The sequence below is a fragment of the Rissa tridactyla genome, chromosome 4 (genome assembly GCF_028500815.1).
Source record: "Rissa tridactyla isolate bRisTri1 chromosome 4, bRisTri1.patW.cur.20221130, whole genome shotgun sequence".
Classification (NCBI taxonomy): Eukaryota; Metazoa; Chordata; class Aves; order Charadriiformes; family Laridae; genus Rissa; species Rissa tridactyla.
This window is the reverse complement of record NC_071469.1, coordinates 10,404,134-10,425,021: the sequence shown is the minus strand read 5'-3', so window position 1 is coordinate 10,425,021 and position 20,888 is coordinate 10,404,134. Positions and strand designations below refer to the sequence as shown.

General features: G+C 39.3%; 1 protein-coding gene across 1 annotated transcript in view; it reads right to left on the bottom strand.

Annotated features, from left to right (window-relative positions):
* Positions 1–20,888, bottom strand: part of SPON1 (spondin 1) — a 201,216-nt gene that overhangs the window by 11,312 nt on the left and 169,016 nt on the right. The window lies entirely within an intron of this gene.

The window sequence follows — 20,888 nt, the reverse complement described above, 5'->3', positions numbered from 1 at the left end:
ATGGAGTTACTTAAAGTATGATTTTGTCAATTTTGCTCTACCAAACACTGGTCTGATGTCAGTCCAAATTTTCTTCAGTTACAGGACTTGGATCAATACAGAGTCAAGCTGCGGTGGTGTTTTTTTTCAATTTTATGCCAACACGCTGCTTTATGAGCATCTAAACACCATGCTTATTTTTAATGTAAAGGGTTTTTTTTACAGTGTTATTCATCTTCCCTTTTTGGGTTAGGTAGCTGTGTATATATAATGCACATACACTGTTCTTCTCTAGTCATAAGGAGTTTATTCTTCCTATAAATGCTTGCATCCCTGTGAAAACGTGGCATTTCATTTGTGTAATTCTTCTGGCTCGTAGCACTCTCAGCACATTAGAAAAAACAGAACAGACAATGATTTGGAGTAGTTATCATGCAGTTTCAAATGTAAGACGCCTAAGTAAGTAACTCATGTTCAGAGTCCTTCTTGAGTTGCTGTAATTAAGGAAATGGGCTGATCTAAGGCACAGTTGAGAACTACCACCTAGGCACAGGGATAGGCACTGATGGGGCTTAAACAACAGAGATCTTCCGTATCTGGGTTTTTTTTGTTTGTTTTGTTTTTTTAATAAAATGACAAATTTCAAATATTTCCGGTATCCATATAAATGATTAATTTATGAAGCTGCCAGGAATGTAAATCCTTCCACGGATACTTTTACAGCACATCTGGCTCAAGTGTCCTAAGACTGGCCTATGGATCTCCCCAAAGGAAACTAGTGTAAAAAGGTACCCAAGTGCACCCTAAACCCGACCCTTTTCATATCTGTATTTTTAACATGCCCGATAAAATAGGAATGTAGATCATCTTTTTTACCTCTGCTTTCAATACAAGTATATATTGCATTGTAAGGCTTTTAAAATTGAAGAAAGTGTTCTTCTGTGACAGGTTGAGCACGTTTGGTAGTGCTCAGAGGAAAAGCCTAAAGTTTGTAACTGATGTGAACTTCCTGTAAGAGACAAACACGTCTCTCTGCCTTCCCCTACACATGTACATGCATAAACCCAGCGGTGAATACGAGCTGCAAAGCAAATCCTAAACATTAGGTAAGGTCTAGGTGACAACCCTGGGAGCCCCACAGGGCTGGGGAATCCTGCTGTTGTTGGCTGAAGCAGACGGTACTTTTCCACTGTGAGCCTGATCAGCCTGCCGTCAATTCCTGTCACGTAGTACAGAGTGAAGCGAGGTACCAGATAGTGTTCTGCATCCTAATGTTCTCCGTTTTCTTTATTTTTATTCTATTTTCTTTTTGTCAGCATGATTTGGATCCCCAGTTATAGGGACACCATACACTGGAAAGCATAAGAAAATGCTCTTTTTTTCCCTTGTTGTTTTGTGTCGTTCTGTTTTTGTGCGGTTTTGGGGGGTGTGTATGTTTATTTAAGGTTAAAAGAGCCGAAACATGATATTGCTTTACAAGTTTTTTCCCTAAGTGACAATCTAGTTGTTATCACTAGATAGGGGGTGGTGTGGTGTGTGCTAAGAAGCTCTTTGGCAAGCCAACAGAAAACTCAACTTGCTGCAAGACGTATTTTTGAGTGTTGAATCAATACTCTTGTGTTCTACTGCTACCCCCATAAAGGGTAACGGAGCACGCGTAAGTAAGGTGGTTGCGGAGAGTTACTGGGTAGAAATAGAAAAAATAGTATTTTGCAGAATAAAACTCTGAGGTTACTTTTGGTTTAATATTTGATCAGTATACAAGTAAAAGAAGTAGAAAAATGCAACCAGAGCACATACTCTTTGTCTCTAGCTCAACAAATAAGACCATGGATGGGGCTGAGTTTGTATGGTTGGAATCAATGTGAATTTTACTACTGGATGTTATGTTATTATATTCGTATAAGAAAACCATTTGCCTCATTTGCCTTCATAAAGATTTTTCCAGCAAGACAAAAGCCTATTATAGAAGGACAGATTTCACCATGAAGAGCATCTGTTTTTCCACCGTGAAGTGCCGTGTACTGCAGGGAATCTCTTGCTAGCTGTTAAACTCACCAGGTTGGCCACTAGAAGTGATTCTAGCTGTGGCAGCACAAATGCAAATAATTTTTTCAAATAAATTAAAACAGTGTATTAGATGCTTGTTATGCAGCAGAGGAGGAAAAGACAACAGCCTGAAACGTCTTCAGAAATACTGAATTTGTGCAGTGCTTCACAGTTATCCGAGTTCCGACTTCGGTTGAGGGTAAAAAATAATGTTGTGATTAAGTGGCCATATTAGAGAGAACAACAGAGCGTAAAATACTAATTGTTACGATAGCTGTTTGGAAAAAAAATTCTAATTCTGGTAGTCATATATTTTATACTGGGGAAAAAGTCTGATTGATTCCATGGGTTTAATAACTGCACGGAGCATACGGTAGTTTGAAATAACTTATACTTCTCCAGGTTTCTTCACGGAGCTGTATTAAGGTATAATTGTCCCAAGCCTATTATTAGAGTCTGGATACTACATTCATGTGATCATACCAGGATCTGATCTCGTTTCTGCTAAGGATAACGTAGTAGCCTTTTCAGATAGGACGAAAAAAGTGTAACCGCAAGTGAAGCCAGTCCAAGTCTGACGATGGCTGGAGGAGGCGGGTCGTTGAGAGCACTGCAGGCCACATTGCCACTCATTTAGTGTCAGTTCTAGGTGGTGCTGATGATATGAAAACACTATTTTTTTAAGATGATAATTTAGCAGATTACATAGATCATAAAAACTGCGTATTTTAAGGAAATAGTAAATGACTTGTCTATTATACCTCTAGTCAGCAAAAGTGACATTCTTCCTTTTTCGAGGCTTACACTAACTGCATCACAGATGCACTGTCCAGGATGAACAATCTATTTATTCATCTTTAGAATTTTTTTGCTATTGATACAAATAACATTATGAGCATGGAAACGTATTTCACACCCTTGAACTTCCAACTCTGCACCCCCTGCCTACCAGCGGCACCTACACAACATCTGCTTTAGTGAATGAACTTTAAAATCATAACATCCCGAAAAGTGCACTAGCTTCAAAGAAAAGAAATGAAGAAAATGAAGATCTAAAATGGAAAATACTACTCTCCTAGAAGTCTGCAACTAAATAGAATCAGATGCATATTTAACCAACATATTATTAAGAAAACCATTTAGGAAGCGATGCAAAAGAGTTCGGACCATTACATGGACAACAAAGTTTTATGAGCAGATACTGACACCTGAACATAAAAACAGAATTTCAGAGTTGCACAGAAGGAGGGGGAGAAGCCACCTTAAGTACTGCTTAAATGCAGTGCAGGCAAGTGTTCAACCTAATGAATAATTTAAACAAGTGCGTGTCCCAAAAGAGCCAGAGAAAGGAAAACTACAATAAAATGAACACTGAGTCAATGAAATTTGACTGACATCCATATGAAAAGTTGAAAAGCACTTTAATGCCAAGCTGCTTTTGTCTCAGCACCAAATTAGAGAAGGTGACAGTAAGAGTTTGGCTATTTTGTTTCATAATGAAAGAAAAAAGAAAGCCACAACCAATTTTTTCCATTTACCTTTTGGACTACAAAAAAGCCTGCATAACAACCACTTACTTTGCTGTACGTATTAAAATGAGAAAACCGGCTAAAAGAGATGGATATGTAATTGTATACATAACTAAGGGGTTACATCATTACCACTGATGTTAAGATTAGAACAAACGCGGTTCTAAAATATCGTTAATCTGAGTATTTTTAAAAAGCATTACAAAAGGAAGGGACTTTGTGCAGCACATCTGTAAGATGTTTTCCTATTGTCATCTAAACATACCTGGATTGCTACTTTAGATAATATTATTCATTAATATACCAGCTCTATGATTTAATACCTTCAGAGTGGGTATACCATAATGACGTGATTAACAAATATGAATAGGCTCTCCTCACTGAAAACCAATCTCAAATATCTCACATTAGGACTGCAGCTGCTGAAAACTGCTGATTTTTGTGTGCGTTCTTTGCAGGTTGTCACAAACCCGTTAGGCGTGGTTATCCCACAGGGTGCTGGCAACATTTGCTCCTATTTAGAATAACTTCATGTCGCTTCTTAGATCACTTTCCGTGCATTTACAATCAAACCATGTTTCAGGAATCCTTTTACAATATATGGCATTACTGTGTTTTTACCCAGGCCAGGCTGACTACAAAGCCAAAGGACTCCAACTGTAGGAATTCAGGAAACTTCTCTCTTCTTCACTTCTTAGGAGCGTCGGGGCTACAAATTGTCTGCCCAGAGCAGTTACAGCTGTATTTACAAAGGAAATCCTATGGGATGTTGTAAGAGCACTGTTGCTTTATATCTCCTATTCACCTGGCTGATCTACAAAGCCCTGACCGTGCCCTGTTTGTCCTGAGAAACAGTGACGAGAGATCAGTTCTTCAACCCGGCGTAAGAGCCATCACAGCCAGATTTCTGAGCTTTTCCTCTCCCATTAACGATGTCTGATAAACAGCACAGAATTATTTGAGGGACTGTTTTAGCAATGAACAGTGGTTTGCTATGAACTTAATTTATTCTGAATGTTAGATTACAGCAAATACCGCTTTTTAACAAAAATTACTGTCAGGCTATTTATTGGAATAGCTACAAAATGTAGATACTCCTTCAAATTCCTTTAAAAGGTTTTTCAATAGTATTGTTATGCATTTCAAAACCATTTATTTTGCAAGTGTCAAAAGCTCGGAATTTCATTTCACATTTCCTTGGTCCCAGGGTAATCTCTGAAGATGTCCAACATCTCACCATGTTTATTAATACGATACACATTCCATTTCATTCAGCATCTATATCCATCTAAATTACATATGCCTTTTGGTGTCTGGAGATGTGAATTAGAGTAAATGTTTAATTATCATTACATTAATAACAATGCAAAGAGAGAACAATTGGAAGTTTGAAATTTCGCATATAGATTTCTGTTCACTAGAAATTTAAATGGCAAATTGTTCCAGTTACTCAGTGAGTATTTACACAAGAACGCAGAGTTAGGATTAGTAAGTAGACATATAATTGCATGGAAATAATGCATACACGATTACTCATGAAATTATAAAGGGAAATTATTTTGGCTCAAAGAAAGACAACAGATGGTTGGGAAATAATCATAAAACAGTAACTACCAATGGGAGGAACATGTAAAGAAAACAAAAGCAAGAATCGAATGGGACGGGTAAGTTTGATTTAACTGCATGGCCATTAATTTCCATGAACAATTAGTATAAAGTTCTTGCAGTGATTGTTCTTAGTTAAATCTCTTCTGTGTTTTAATACCCGACCTTTTTCCTTGCCTAGTGACATTGGAACTTTAAATAGAAAGTAAATGGTAAGCGATAGAAAATGGAATTGCCATATGTGCTTGCTCTGACAAAAAAATGATCGATACAATTTTATTTTTTTCTTTCCCAACAAACACATATGTTCTTCCTTACTTTTTTGAGATTGAATTACGAATTTCTTAATGTGGGCATCAGACCATCTGTCAAACAATGAAGTTTCCCTAAGTCTCAATACTACACATAACACTTAATACATTAATGCCTTTTATAAGAATGATGTAGTTTTGTGATTAGGTTTCTTTAGTTCAACACTTAATAAACGTATAGAACTATAAATGCGAAGACTCAGGTAAACGCAATACTTTACGATAGCGTGTGACTTCTTGCTAGGAGAGGCAGAAATTTGCAGCCTTGTGCTCCTAGTATACAACCCAGCATTATTTAGTCCTGTTTTCTGTGAAAATTACGAGACTGTGTTCTTGTTTCATTTACATAGAGCTCTGTAGAGCCATTAAAATCGAGTAACCGAGTTGCAAGGGCAGCATATGGTGTTGCGTTTACTCATTCTTGTTAAGTTCCTAAAATATTAATAAAATGGAAATTCATATGATTAAAGCTTCTATCTTATATTAATTATCCAAATATATACACGTATTTTGAGCTCAATCACACAGAACCTCAAATTTAGATTAATTATAAAGACTAGTTAAAAATGCCATTTATTTTATGCAGATTTTTAAAGTGTGTTTTCTTCTCCTTTAAAATGTGTTTTCTTTCAGATTTACTTCAAGTAGTTCTTTTGGGTTTGGGGAAAAAATATTTCTGATTTTTGGATAAAATTTAGAATTTATATTAAATAATCTAAAAACACTAGGAAGATTTTCTGTGTTCAATGTGAAACCATAAATTTACCGTTTAGGTCCAATTCTCATGTGAAAGCTTTCATTTTGAAGTCAGAGCCTTTTAACAAAAGTGTTTTGATTAGCTCTGCTGATGCATAAACTGCTCATTCAAGATAAATTACTCCTGCATACAGCTGTCAGGAGTTTACCGACACTTCTATCAAAGTTCCAAAGTACTTAACTCAACTCATACAAGCAGGGATCGCCCCATGGTTTAGGGAAAGTGGTGGTCTTTAAGACGGCACATCAACAGTGTGGAGGAATGATATACCAAGGGATGGTGGGGTATACCGCAGGAAGTTTTCTGACCTAAAATATAGTTTACCCGTTGGCCAAACACAAAGCTGGAGCACTCAGAATTGTTTCGCAGCTCCAGAGGGATTTATGTATTTGCCTTCATGTTATCAGAAGTCACAACAGACTTTTTCCCTATATATTTTTTTTTGTATATCAGATGCATTTATGCATTACTATTTCTGATTAGACTGGGGGTTAGAATTCTTCTATTTTTGACAATATTAAACTTCACTGGATTAATCCCAGCTATCTATAAAATCATAAAAGGAGAAAATAGCTGAGCTAGACACATCAGGTTGCCATAGAAACAAGCAACTCTCTCTGGCCTTCTCATTCCTCTCATTTTGTACACAAAATCTCCAAGATTTGAAAATGCTTCCTAGTACTATACTGTCATTTTGTAGAAGGAAACTTCATTTACATCTGGATTGACAGATACTGGCTTTTAGCCCATTTTAGGATAGATAGCACAATGTGACAGTGGGAGATAGCAAGAGAGATAAAGATTTGTGGGAAAAAAAATATGCCAGAGACTTACAGAACTAAAAAGTAAAGACACAATGCTGTAATAGCACTACCAAAATAAAATGTTGCCATGCAAGTATAAAATACATACTTTATAGAACACTTTATTTGGGGGCAGTGGGAAGCAACAGAAATCTTTGCAGGCTATCATCATGTTCTATTTCTGGGATATGCGTCATCAGACTACTTAAGTTCATATGACTTTTAACAATAAGGCCCAAATAGTACATCCATGCTAGTATGCTAGTACAAGATTACGCCTGAAAAGCACAGAGCTACCAGAACATGGTATTTTCTTTTTTTTAAGGCTGTGTCTCTTTGCAGTAGTAGATACCATAGAATACCTAGAAAGTTTGGCAAGAGTTTATTGTTACTACCGCAGCTTATAAGTAAATGGATTTTTTTAAAGTCTACACCCAGAAATAATAATTATTAAAGTTACACTCCCATTCCCTTGTAAGCAGTTGTCCAGGAAACCTGAGGTTTTTAAAGACAAAGCATTTTCAACAGCACCACATAACAAATACTCGGTGAGAATGCATTTTTTCCATACAGGACTATAACAAGAGATCTCATCCAAAAAATTGAATACAGAAATCTGAACAAGATCTTTACTTTAATTGATGTGCTTGCACTTCTTCTACAGATAATGTATTTCTCCTCTGAGAACTGGCTTCTTTTTGCCTTTCCTATATTTCCTACGAAAGGTTTTACTTCAAAGAAGTTAGTTTCTAAGGAAATTGGTTGGAATTGGACCATTTCTTAGTTTTAGGACTTCAATATAAATTTTTACTCATAATTAATGCAAGGAAAGTATCACTTATTGTGGAATCACTGAAGAATAAGTATTTCACATCTACATCTGGCTATGTGTTATTTAAACTCAGGTTCTGATTACTTCTTGCAAGAGTGATACTGTTGGCCATGATAGAGTGTGCAAATGCCAATTCACACGTACTGCTTTCCTCCACTTCTTCCTGCAGTTCCACAAAAATATCTCTCTTGCAACTATTACAAATGGTTGTGCATTCCAAAAGGCTTCACTCCAAAAATGTTTCCCCCATCAGCCTGAGCTCTGCTTTCTGATTTTGTTCTCACTGCATTTCACTGGCTCCCAGTATGGCTTTTGCAAAAATTTTGTTCATCCGTTTATGCTTTACATGGCATCTCAAATAGGGTCACTTTCTAAAGAAATAATGAGCTACCAGATGTTAACAAGTGATCACAGGAATACTGAGACCTCTGTACATTCATTAAACTTGGTCAGATGTGGATGAGTTCTTCAATTCATTGATTGTCAAGTCATTTTTCCAAAAGATGGCAATACAAGACCTTCATAGTTAAACACCTATTATAACATTTTAAACATAAGTAAGACATTGTATTTTCCTCTAACTTGGCATGAAAATTTCAGTGTGAATACTTCACATGTAGTGAAATTAAACCAATGGAATGCAAGGTATTGTAATCAGTATCCTACGCGGTGAACTATAATTGATACATAATGTTTCCCACATTTTGCACTTGTTAAAAAAATGAATCCATTGGTCAAATTCACTCAGACAAGAAAATGATTGAGCATGCTATTTTCCTCTGTTCAGGCAAATCCTGAAATCACTTTCGGCTATTCTGTGCCAGCCCTGAATTGTAACGTGTGTAATGACACTGCGCAGCATCCCATACAAGTATATGGGTGTTTCAGTCGAGATCAGAGGTGCACTTCAGAGGTGAATTTCCCATTGTGCTTTGGTTCATATCCCGGAGCGATCTTGGAGTGCAGACCTGATTTCTTTCTGATCCATCTAGCCTGGAGCTTCTAACCCTGTGCTCCTGCTGCCCACAGGCAGCCACACTCCCTGTGACCAGCGTGGCGGCCACCCAAAGTCATCTCCCGTCCCCAAAATGTGACACCTCCTCAGGACTGTTTCACTCTGTGGATCCGCTCCTGTTGCGGTGTATTTCTTACGGATGTAGGGAGCTGAGATAGCTGTTCATTGTGAAGAGTTTTCACGGTTATAAATACATAGAGATTGTAATGCTTTCACCATAGAATTAAAGTAGGTTTTTAAGTTTAGACAAGACATACCTCACACAAAATCTTCAGAAAATATTCCCAGAGCACCTACTTAAGGCAAAATATAGGCCACACAATACAACATTACAACTTTTATTCTTATAAAAGCGTATCTGTACTTGGAGAGAGCCACTTAAGGATTTAAAAAATACTTTCAAGCATCTCAAAATTTAAATCAACTCATCTGTCAAGAGAAAAGCCCATCATAATTCTTCAGCAAAAAAAAATCATATATTTTCTTTTAGGATAACATAGATTCAGTGAGATGTCAAATATAACCACATTTCACTCATCCCACTTCATTACAATGGCAAGTCACTGAGAAGAAATTTGTAACTCAGACAGTTCATCAGCCTATTGCTTGTTTCAATTCTTCACGCTTTAGCTACTAGCAATTTTATATCCTTTTATTTTCAGTTGTTCATGATGACTTGTTATCAATGAGACAGGCTTGTACAAATTTAATTATTTTCTTTGCTGGAAGTTTTATTTTCCTGGATTCAGCTGTTACTGATTGAAAATCATGTTGATGTGAATTCAGTGCACTACGGGTACAGTAACGTTGCTGTTATAATGGCAATGACTGGCTTGGTTTTTATGGCCAACTCCCCAGCCATGTGTTAGCCAAGTAATGTTCACACTACTGTGGTCAAAGGGCTGTTGATGTTGTAAGCTATTAGCTGCAGTTAACACCGTAAGCTATTCTTCCTACCAAGAATCCCTAAAATGGTCATTAATGTTTGCTCCAGGCAACAATTTGACACTGTCTCAGCATGATAGTTATTTAAGTTTCATTTTTAATCAGTTATTCTTTTTGAACCGTTCACGCTATCCACTTTACTGTATAGAGACTGTACTCTCACAAATCATATTTACATAACTACTCACATGACGAAAGTCAAATGTATTAAGTTGTCCCATATGCTAAATGAATAGTTACACACCGCTGAAATTATTTGCACCTTAGCTTTGGAGTAAACCAACTAACATTAATGGCATTACCATGCACGCTGACAGAAGAATTTATCCATAGTATAGATATTAATTGATTTTTTTTTGGTAGGAAATAATCTAAAATTGAAGGACTATTGAACTTTGTGAGTAAAGACTGTGTCCTTGTGGAGCCTTACAGAACTATAATAACCCCATGTACCAGTACAGGTTGGGGCTGACCTGCTGGAGAGTGGCTCGGTGGAAAGAGACCCGGGAGTCCTGGTGGACAACAGGATGACCATGAGCCACCAATGTGCCCTCGTGGCCAAGAAGGCCAATGGCATCCTGGGGTGCATCAAGAGGAGAGTGACCAGCAGGTTGAGGGAGGTCATCCTCCCCCTCTACTTTGCCCTTGTGAGGCCGCATCTGGAGTACTGTGTCCAGTTCTGGGCTCCCCAGTTCAAGAGGGACAGGGAACTGCTGGAGAGGGTGCAGCAAAGGGTTATGAAGATGGAACACCTCTCTTATGAAGAAAGGCTGAGGGATTTGGGTCTCTTCAGTCTGGAAAAATGACGGCTGAGGGGGGACCTTATCAACACTTATAAATACTTAAGAGGGTGGGTGTCAGGAGGATGGGGCCAGGCTCTTTTCAGTGGTGCCCGGCAACAGGCCAAGAGGTAATGGGTACAAACTTGAGCATAGGAAGTTCCACCTAAACATGAGGAGGAACTTCTTTACTTTGAGGGTGGCAGAGCACTGGAACAGGCTGCCCAGAGAGGTGGTGGAGGCTCCGTCTCTGGAGACATTCAAAACCCACCTGGACGCGTTCCTGTGCAACCTGCTCTGGGTGACCCTGCTCTGGCAGGGGGGTTGGACTAGATGATCTCCAGAGGTCCCTTCCAACCCTATGGTTCTATGATTCCATGATTCTTCTGCAGTAGTGCTGCTATCAATTTTATAATGCATTCTATATAGTGATCCAATATGTAATATATTCTGCAAGGGCCATACTATTCACAATTCTGCTACTGTATTAAAGGAAAGAAAATGCCTTCCAAAAATCTATTGTAACATGAAAACACGACAGGTGTCCAAAATAGCATGGGGTTTTTTAGCACAGACTGTAAACTCCTCTGCGTGGTCCTTTCAAACCCCAGCTCCCTCAGCGCAGAGCCACCAAAGTTCCACTGTACCACAAGCGCTCTGAAGCTACCAGGTTACACCCACGGTATAACAAGTAGTGGCCCATGCAACCAACGTAAAGATAAATGCAGCATTCAACCAATTAGGAGAAAATGTCTAAGAAGTATGCAAGAAAGATGAGCATTATAAAATATAAGAAGTAGCAATAAATAATAAGCTTCCTTATTTCTATATAACCCTCTGCTGACTCTCAGGCACACTAGGTGAAATTATACATGCATGATTTATTTTTCAAATCATTAGGTGGAACAGTGTTTATAAGCAATTTGTATAATCAAATGTTAATCATATACAGGGGATAGATGATTAAAAGACTATGATGCGAGCTTTTCTTATCACTTTGGAGAAAAAAACAAATAAAATTTAAACTATGCCCATTACAGATGGTTAATTGCAGTTCAGTCTGTATTTTGCCATTTGGAATGCTAGTTAACCCCAAATACAAGTACGCGTGTTCAAACATGTCTTGTTTTTAATTCTCAGATGGGTAGTCTGAGGACTTGGTTAATTAATCAACCGAGTAATTTATTAATTTCTGATGTATATTTTTATACGTTCTGAAATATGGACAGTGCATTGCAGGGCAGGGCGGGAAAGCATTTCAGCATTCTTAATGGCACAGGAAGAGTCACGTAACTGAAAGTGAGCAACTAATCTCAGAAATTGTCACCTAGACATCACACAAAACTGTTGTGACTACATAATATTTTAAAAAAACTAAAGGTACAATTTCATTTCATATGAAATATTTTAAGTGGATGGATAGGAACTGGAACGACTGCAAAATTCAACCCCCCCGACTTCTCTATTGAAGATGATTAAAGAAAATTAGTAGGTACTTTTAAATGCATTTTAGTTTGTACGCTATGAGGAGCTTAGGGTGGTACTTGCGAATAATTCTATCAACCCTTAATAAGGTGCCCTAGGAAGACTAATTCACAGAATTAACTCACAGACGTTGTCAGGTCTCTGGTCTCTAGGGCTCTGGGCATTTCATTATTTTTTATCTAAAGCCTCTCTGTTATCAAAGCTGAAAGGTGCATTGATTTGAATCTTCCCCTCTTGGTGCCGATTAATATAGATTTAGTAGAGAACAGCATTTGGCTCTGACATTGGGATTCGGAGATACACACTGCAGACGTCTGGCTCCAGAGGAAAAGAGTGAGTGAGATTTGTGTTGGGGTTCAGTGCATAGACACGTCCATGCTGAACCAGCTGGTGGCAGCATGGGACATGGGACAAGGGAATGGAACAATCCTCTTCCTGGCACAGATCATCCCCGGGATAACGGCTCTGCTAACAGGTGGGCTAATTTTCTAATGACATGGCTAAATGGACCATATTTTGGTTTTGTGGATTTCCAAACACACACTATTGGCTGTGCTTAAGTCCTGTACATTCCGTCCCTACAGAAGTCCCTACATGAAGTGTATCATTCCCTACAGGAAGTGAACGCATTTCTGTAGGAAGGTCACTTAAGGTGCAATTATAGCATATAGTATCTGAAGGGGGCCTACAAGAAACCTGGAGAGGGACTTTTTACAAGGGCATGTAGTGATAGGACGAGGGGTAATGGCTTCAAACTAGAAGAGGGTAAATGTAGATTCGATATCAGGAAGAAATTCTTTACTGTGAGGGTGCTGAGGCACTGGAACAGGTTGCCCAGGGAAGTTGTGGGTACCCCATCCCTGTAAGTGTTCAAGACCAGGCTGGATGGGGCTTTGAGCAGCCTGGTCTAGTGGGAGGTGTCCCTGCCCATGGCAGGGGGGGTTGGAACTAGATGATCTTTAAGGTCCCTTCCAACCTAAACCATTCTATGGTTCTATACAGTCATATACAAGGTGGTTTGATTTTAGCGTGTTCAAGCAGCAGCTGATGCAAGACTTGGCAGCAAAGATGTCGGTGTGGGTTTGTGCCGAGGCCTCTGAACAGATGCTGGGGGCTAACCGGGTCCAAAGGCTGCGCAACTGCACCTTCTCTGCTCTTCTTGTTCAGACTGGCTCGGCTGGCTCAGACCCGTGCTCTGTCACACATAATTTCAGCACATACCGACCCTATCTCAAATGCCTTAAAAAATGTAGCTGGCATAAACTGCTTAATTATTTTAACCTTAATATTTATAATAATTAACTGCAGTGAACCATCTCAAAATTAAAACATGATACAAGGGAATAAGCAAGTTGTTGACACTAGCTTGGTTTTACCAAAATCAGAGGCAAAAAGTAAACAAGGAGAAACAAAAAAATCTTTTTTTTTTTTTTTTTTTTTTTCTGTCTAGTAAGATCACTGATCAAGGCCAGGAAACTACTCTATGCACCTGTTTCTTTTTCCTCCAACAGTCTCCACATTAACTCTCCAAAACAAATTACTCCAAATGTAGGCAGCACAACAAGGTACTGATTTTGAATGCAGCCTACAAATATTTTTTATATAGGTCTTATTAAAGGAAAAATGCCAGCTTTAGTTGCGGCATGCGTGCACATACATTTTATCCACACATACGCAGTTTAGAAAGAAGCAGATAATTCACATAGATGAATAGGTAAATTAATTTCTCAAATTCTCCAGATAGATAGCTATAAAGATCGATTAAATAAATCCTAAAAAAAGATTAATTCTGAAAGATTTTCAGAAAATCTTAAAAAGATTCCTCAAATAACATATTTATTTTATAGGACAACACAAAAGGAAACGTCTACTTGAAATCTTCATTCTAAAAAACGACTCCATTTATTATGAATGTAACGCAAATGTATGTAATTTTGTCCTATTTCCATCACACAGAAATTAAGCAAGTAATGGAAAATCAATTTCAACTAGATCTAAGCAAATTAGCATTTATTTTAAAAGTGTATTTCTGGGTGAACAGAAACATTTTTTCTTAAGTTGAATTCAGTAAATATCAGTCAAAAAAGGAGACAAATCTAAGTGTTTTCTCTTCAAAAATTACCTAATTCATGCATTCTGTTTTAAGTAATGTGAAGGTGTTAAAAAAAAAAAAAAAAGAAAAAAGAAAAGGCTAAAAACCTGGAAAGAGAACAAAATATTTTTGTTGGCCAGGAACAGTCTCTCTTCCAAGGCAGCCACGGAACTGAAAAAACTATCATCATTCCGTAAGTGCCACAAAATAAAGACAGAGTGATTTCTAATTAATGAGAACATGCAACTGAGCTGTACTTGTTCCACACATACCTCTTCCCCATCGTACAAAGCTGATTAACTCACTGTTTACCAAACATTTTAGAGATTAATCTCCTTCAGAGAACTCTTCTGTCTCTCCTCACTTGAGGGGAAAATCCTAGTAATTGCTTTCTTCTTCTGGCTAATAAATATTTAATCATTCCATGCAAAATAGTGAAGCTTGAGCTAGATGAACATGATATGTGACAGTAAAGGGCTCTCGCTGTGTAGGTTGCTGTTTTGAATTTCACATCCAGAGATAGACGTTACCATTCAAGTCTGGCCAGGAGGAAAGGAGAATTAAACCCAGACCTTCCAAGTTCCAGGCGAGTCTTCTCCATATTGGAGAATTTATTTCTTTACCCTTTATTTCGCTGACCATATGGGTGTGTGGCTCACTTGAAAGGTCTACCTGAAGATTTCTGTCAGATTAGGCTGTCACTGATAAAATAGGCAGGGCAATGACTAAATAATGTAAGTTAATATGATTTAGTTGTGACCTATTGCCTAACAGAGGTCCTCTCACCCTTGTGAAAATGTAGTTAGCTTTGGGAATGCTGAAAGTTGGTTGCATTTTTATGCGTTTAGTAATGTTACTAATAGCTATTTAGGTATGTAAACACTTCAGGAACGGAAAGTTTTAGAATTACGTGTTTACAGGAAATGGTTGCCTAAATGCCTGCCAATATTCTTTTGTAAATTAGCATCTCTCTTTGAACCTCACAAAACTCGCAACGTGTGAGAAGGTCAGCGGCGAAGTTCATCATGTTTACATGGATAATGTCTATGTTTCAGCTCTCTGCCATCTGACGGAACGGGTTAGGTAATATCGGTAACATTAATGTAGTTACAAATTGTTATTATTGAAGCTGTTTCCCCTGCTGAAGACTTCTTTCAAGTATGCAACTGTATATGTAACCTTGGGTAGTTTCGCACAAGGATATTTATCAGTGAGACAAAACCACATTAAGGCTGTGTGAGTTGTAAAGAGTAGAATATCAGACATAATAAAATGAGATCTTTAACAGTGAAGCGTAAGATGAGGAGAGAGAACTCTTTCATTATCTTTCAGAAGACAGTAAAGAGTTCCATTTCTGACTTAAATGGTTCTCCTTCTAAGAACATCTAAGTAATCATTCAATGACCTAAATCACAGAATCATAGAATTGTCATGGTTGGAAAGGACCTTTGAGATCATCAAGTCCAACCATGCACACACAAAAAACCCCACTACAATCTCTGCCACTAGAGCATGCCCTGAAGTGCCAAATCTAGACGTTTCTTAAACACCTCTAGGGATGGTGACTCAACCACCTCCCTGGGCAGGCTGTTCACTGCCTGACCACTGGGCACAAGGATAGCAGGAAAGTACAGTAAAGTAAAGAAAGCAAAAGGTAAAAAAATTAAGTAAAAAAAGAAGCAAAATGATAAACAAACAAATGCTGAAACTCCAAACAGATGAAATTCCCTACTCATCTGTGGCTTGGCTTTCAATTCCCAAATGCTGTAATGAAGACTCATTGGGCATAGCAAATTGAGCGTAGCAGGATCAAAACATACAAAACCATTTTTTGCTCAACTTGTGGCAGAAGAATTCTGGAAGTAAAGATTGAAAGAGCTTTCACTCAAGAACAAAGGAAGGAAAATGCAAAAGAATAAGTCAGCATTTTTTTCTCCAGCTAGTATGATCCATCAACTCAAACATATTTTTGGATCAGAGCACTTTTGCATTTCCCATCCCCTTTCTATAGAATACACTTTGTTTGATTTCTGGAACAGCCTTCTTCCTCAGTTTAGCTAGGTTATCTGTCTTCATGCTGAAAACTGTACTTGGGAGTATCCTGTCACATTTTCTGATATCCTCCTCGAAAGACAGGAAAACCAGCCTGAATATCTTTGTAGTCAGACTAAGATACCAAGGACATGTAAAACTTGAAATGGAGGCGGACTGATGGGATAATTTGTAGGGGATGATGGGGGAACCGTACTAATTTATAAACTCTTTGGAATAAATAGTTCTATTCATGTATAGTGTAAACGAATAGGCCTCCTTTTCTGCTAAGCTTCACCGTCAAGTGCTTACTGGAGTATTTTCAGGTAATCCCCAAATAAATGGGGAAGAGCTGCTTAAATGCACGAGAAAAAGAGTAAGCTCTGTGCACAGTCAGGTGGCAGAGGAAAACCACAGGACCATGACTACTCACGCAAACAACACGGGGAAATGGAAACAGGAGAGACATAAGGAAGGAGAGGATAATTTTCCAGACTTCAGATAGTTCAGAAATATAATAAAGAAAAATGCCTATCACTTCGATGTGCATTGGTTGTAACTAATAATGGACTGAGGAGGTAAAAAGGTCGGAAAGCAGTGGTGGTTTTGCACAAAAGAAAAAAATAAATGAGAGAAGAATATGAAAAGTAATGCTTGTGAATATTTCAGAAAAAAACAACATTTAATGTCAGGAACTCTCACTATGCTATTTTCTTGGATAAAATATCTTGAATTTCTGCATTGAAATACATTGTCTATAGGTTGACTTATTAAACCTAAAATAAACAAGCAAACTGGAAAAAATAATAATTAGAATACGCATGATGTGCTTCATAAAAATTACAATGATACTGCTGGAGACCCCTATCCAAACATATTCTTTCTCCTAGCTAGGGCCGCAGACTGAAATTCCACCAGGAAAGGAATGGGAAATAGGCAGTTAATTTATGCAGGGAAGTGTGGTCTTCTTGCCAGTTTTTTAGAATCTGACAGGTTTTACAACAGAAAGTTAAAGCGACTTTTTCAATTACTTTTTTTTTTCAAATTAATATTGCCTTTTTATGTATCAGGAAAAGCCAGAATTAACACATGAAAATAATTGGAAAGACACACTATCTGTACAGGTGTTTAAGAATTTATAAGGTCTGAGTGTTAAATAATGGAATACATGACATACTGGAGAGTAATTTCCATCCTATGTCTGATCCATGTTTGTATTTATCAGTGTTACGCTATATGTACATGGAAGTCCATATTCCACAGTGTTGCACAGGGATGAATGTTTTCCTGGTTTACAGGACCTACAAAAAAGTGATTAGACACAAGAATTGCCATTCACATACTTTTCCCTTTGCCTATATTAGGAAAGAGCTTTACTTATACTGGACATATTTTTGAAATGCCAGAAACTACCCAAAGAGATGTCTCTTAATGTGTGACACCTGTCCAACTATCCATTTTCAATTCCCCTCTTTTTTTTTCAGAGAGCTGAGAGCTATACGGTGAAAAGATACTCCTTGTTCTGATGTGGTATCTTGGCTTGGAGGCCCTGCCATTTTGGAAATATCAGAGATGCACCTGAAGAATTTGCTTTTTCCAACTCCCCAGCCATCACAACAAACGTGCTGTTATATAAAAGAAAGATACACGTATGATAATGCCTTTCCCTGATGGTGAGGAATCACAGAGGACATAGCGATTGTGAAAAAACAGGCAGCTGTAAAAACAGCAAGTGCCCTGACAACACTACGTGGCTTGGATTTCACCATGTTAAAAACAATCCAGCTCATGCCAAGAGGTGGAACTGACAGCTTTTCCTGTGCCCGACAGTGACTGAGGAGAAGGACTTGGGGGTGTTGGTGGATGAGAAGCTCAACATGAGCAGGCAATGTGCACTAGCAGCCCAGAAAGCCAACCGCATCCTGGGCTGCATCAAAAGAAGAGTGGCCAGCATGTCGAGGGAGGTGATTCTGCCCTTCTACTCTGCTCTAGTGGGACCCCACCTAGAGTACTGCCTCCAGCTTTGGAGTCCTCAGCACAGGAAGGACATGGACCTGTTGGAGCGGGTCCAGCGTAGGGCCATGAAGATGATGAGAGGGCTGGAGCATCTACGCTATGAGGACAGGCTGAGAGAGTTGGGGCTATTCAGCCTGGAGAAGAGAAGGCTCCACAGAGACCTTATAGGGGTCTACCAGTACCTAAAGGGGGTCTATAGGAGAGATGGGGAGGGGCTCTTTATGAGAGAGTGCAACGGCAGGACGAGGGGTAACAGTTTAAACTGAGAGGTTTAGATTCGATATCAGGAAGAAATTCTTTACTGTGAGGGTGGTGAGACACTGGCACAGGTTGCCCAGGGAAGTTGTGGATGCCCCATCCCTGGAAGTGTTCAAGGCCAGGCTGGATGGGGCTTTGAGCAACATGGTCTAGCAGGCAGTGTCCCTGCCCAGGGCAGGGGGGTTGGAACAAGATGATCTTTAAGGTCCCTTCCAACCCAAACCATTCTATGATTCTATGACTCTGTAACTGACTCTGTAACTCACATTATAGGGTGGGACTAACTGATCAGGATTTGTGCTTATTTTCTTCTGGTGGATTATCCCGGGACGCTCTTATTTAGGTAAAAATGCTTGTTGAATGAAAAAGGGGGTGTGTCACAATAGAGACATCTGGATTTAAAATAAAGGTGTAATAAACACAGCCAAAAAAAAAAAGGATGTATTTGGGGTAAGAGAACGCAAGGCAAGATTTTTAAAGGTAGTAGCTCCTGTGGAATTTGATGCATGCTATCTTTAAAAGTCTTGCCTTCCTTATCCCAAAATTCTTCTGTCGTGGCTTGATTGTTTTACAGGTGCCAGATACGCAGATTTGGATACCAGCTGTACTATCTGTATTTGCTGTATTTTATCATCCCTACTGTGAGAGGCCAACGATTTGCAGCTGAATATGGAAGTAAAATTTGACTCTGCCTGAAACACAGCTGAGAGGAAGGGAGCAATGCACTGTGCTCTTGTTTATACAAGCAAGATAAGAAAAACTACTTTCATTTGACAGCATGCTGTATACTGATACCATTACACTCAAGGAAGAACGCATTCCCTGCAGTCAGAATTTCAGCCACACAACTTGGTAATACAAAGAATAAGGCAAAGCAAAATGCTTTATTACTTTGTCTGGCACTCCTTCTCATGCTTACAACATTGCTCTTGGTTGGGCAACCATAAAACTAGTTCACAAAGATCACCCAAAACTGTGCCCTGCTTGCAACAACTCAGCAGAGTTTTTTGCATGCTGGTGCCCTGGATAAGAAACTGAATGGAGGATAATGAAGATAAGTGATAGGAAGAAAAAAGAAAAACAGTGACAAAGAGTAGGAACATACAGGAACTGAGGAGAGGAATGATAAAAGACAGTGAAGTATTAAGTCTATGGCAGGATATGGGTTCACCAGCATTATATTGTACTGGGAGATGACAATACGTTGAAGTGTATTAGCACTAATTGTAATTAACAGAAAGCATTTGAGAAAATTACTTAAGGTCATTTTATCATTTCCTGCTTAGGGCTGGCAACTTGTCCCAGCCCCTTCTGTAATTTCTTGCACCTGAACTCATGTCTGAAGCCAAAGACCTCTCCCAGGGGAGGCACTGTGTGCCACTAGATCTCCACTGAGAAGTCTCTATTTGCTTCTCCCTAGGCAGAAGAAAAGCTCCCAGTTATATTTCTCTTATCTCCGGTGTCATGAACCAAAGCCTTTTGGCATCACCATCAGATTTAGACAAAGACACTTCATGCCCTCAGTCCACACAGAGCTTGAAACATTACTTAATGAGGTACGAGTGGCCTCAGGAGTCACAGCCTCATTGACCGGTATTGACGGAGTAGAAGAAAAGCCTTTTAATGATGAATGAATCATCTCCAATGATGGATCTGTGAGAGGCGCCTGGCCAAGACCATCCTCTCACACGTTATTACAGGTGACCAGAGTGGAAACACAAGGGCTCACCAACTGCTCAAGATGAGGGCAACAATTAGCAGCTTGCCTTGCTACAGCCGCTGTAAGGAGAGGAGGCACTGCTGTCACCCTCACTGTTACGGAAAGATGGGAGAGCACCGGGCAGGCGCAGTGCCTGTCCTGGCTGGCTGGTGATTCCCTGCGTGGGCAGCGGGGCTGGTGCCCAGAGCTGTGCTGAGCCTCGGTGCCTGCCCCCATCCAGTTTCTTTTCTCTCGTTTTTCCCCTGAAAGGGCTGGGTCTGACTCAGCTGGTGCCTGCAACGAGCAAATACCCAGCCCCTAACTCTCCCCTCCATGACAGTGCCCGCCACCACCCCTGTGACTGTCCCTGCGCTCCAGCCCCAGTCGTTACTCTCGGCTACCGCGTTCACCTGGGGTGGCAGCCTGGTGTCTGCGGTGCCTCACCCCGCATTCTCCACAACAGCATGCAAATAGAGCAATACTCTTACAGCCCTCCCACAAGGTTTGCAGGCAACTGTTCCCCTCCTCCCTCTGATTTTAAGTGTAATCGCTGTAACTAACTTGGCACTGTAACTTGGATAGGGATAGCAATAAAAATCACTATATGGAATTGGGAGGCAAACTCTGAAGGGGTGAGCAGGCTGAATTTGCCAACTTTTGACAGTTTATGCCTTCATAAATTGGCTTACTAGTATTATGCGTT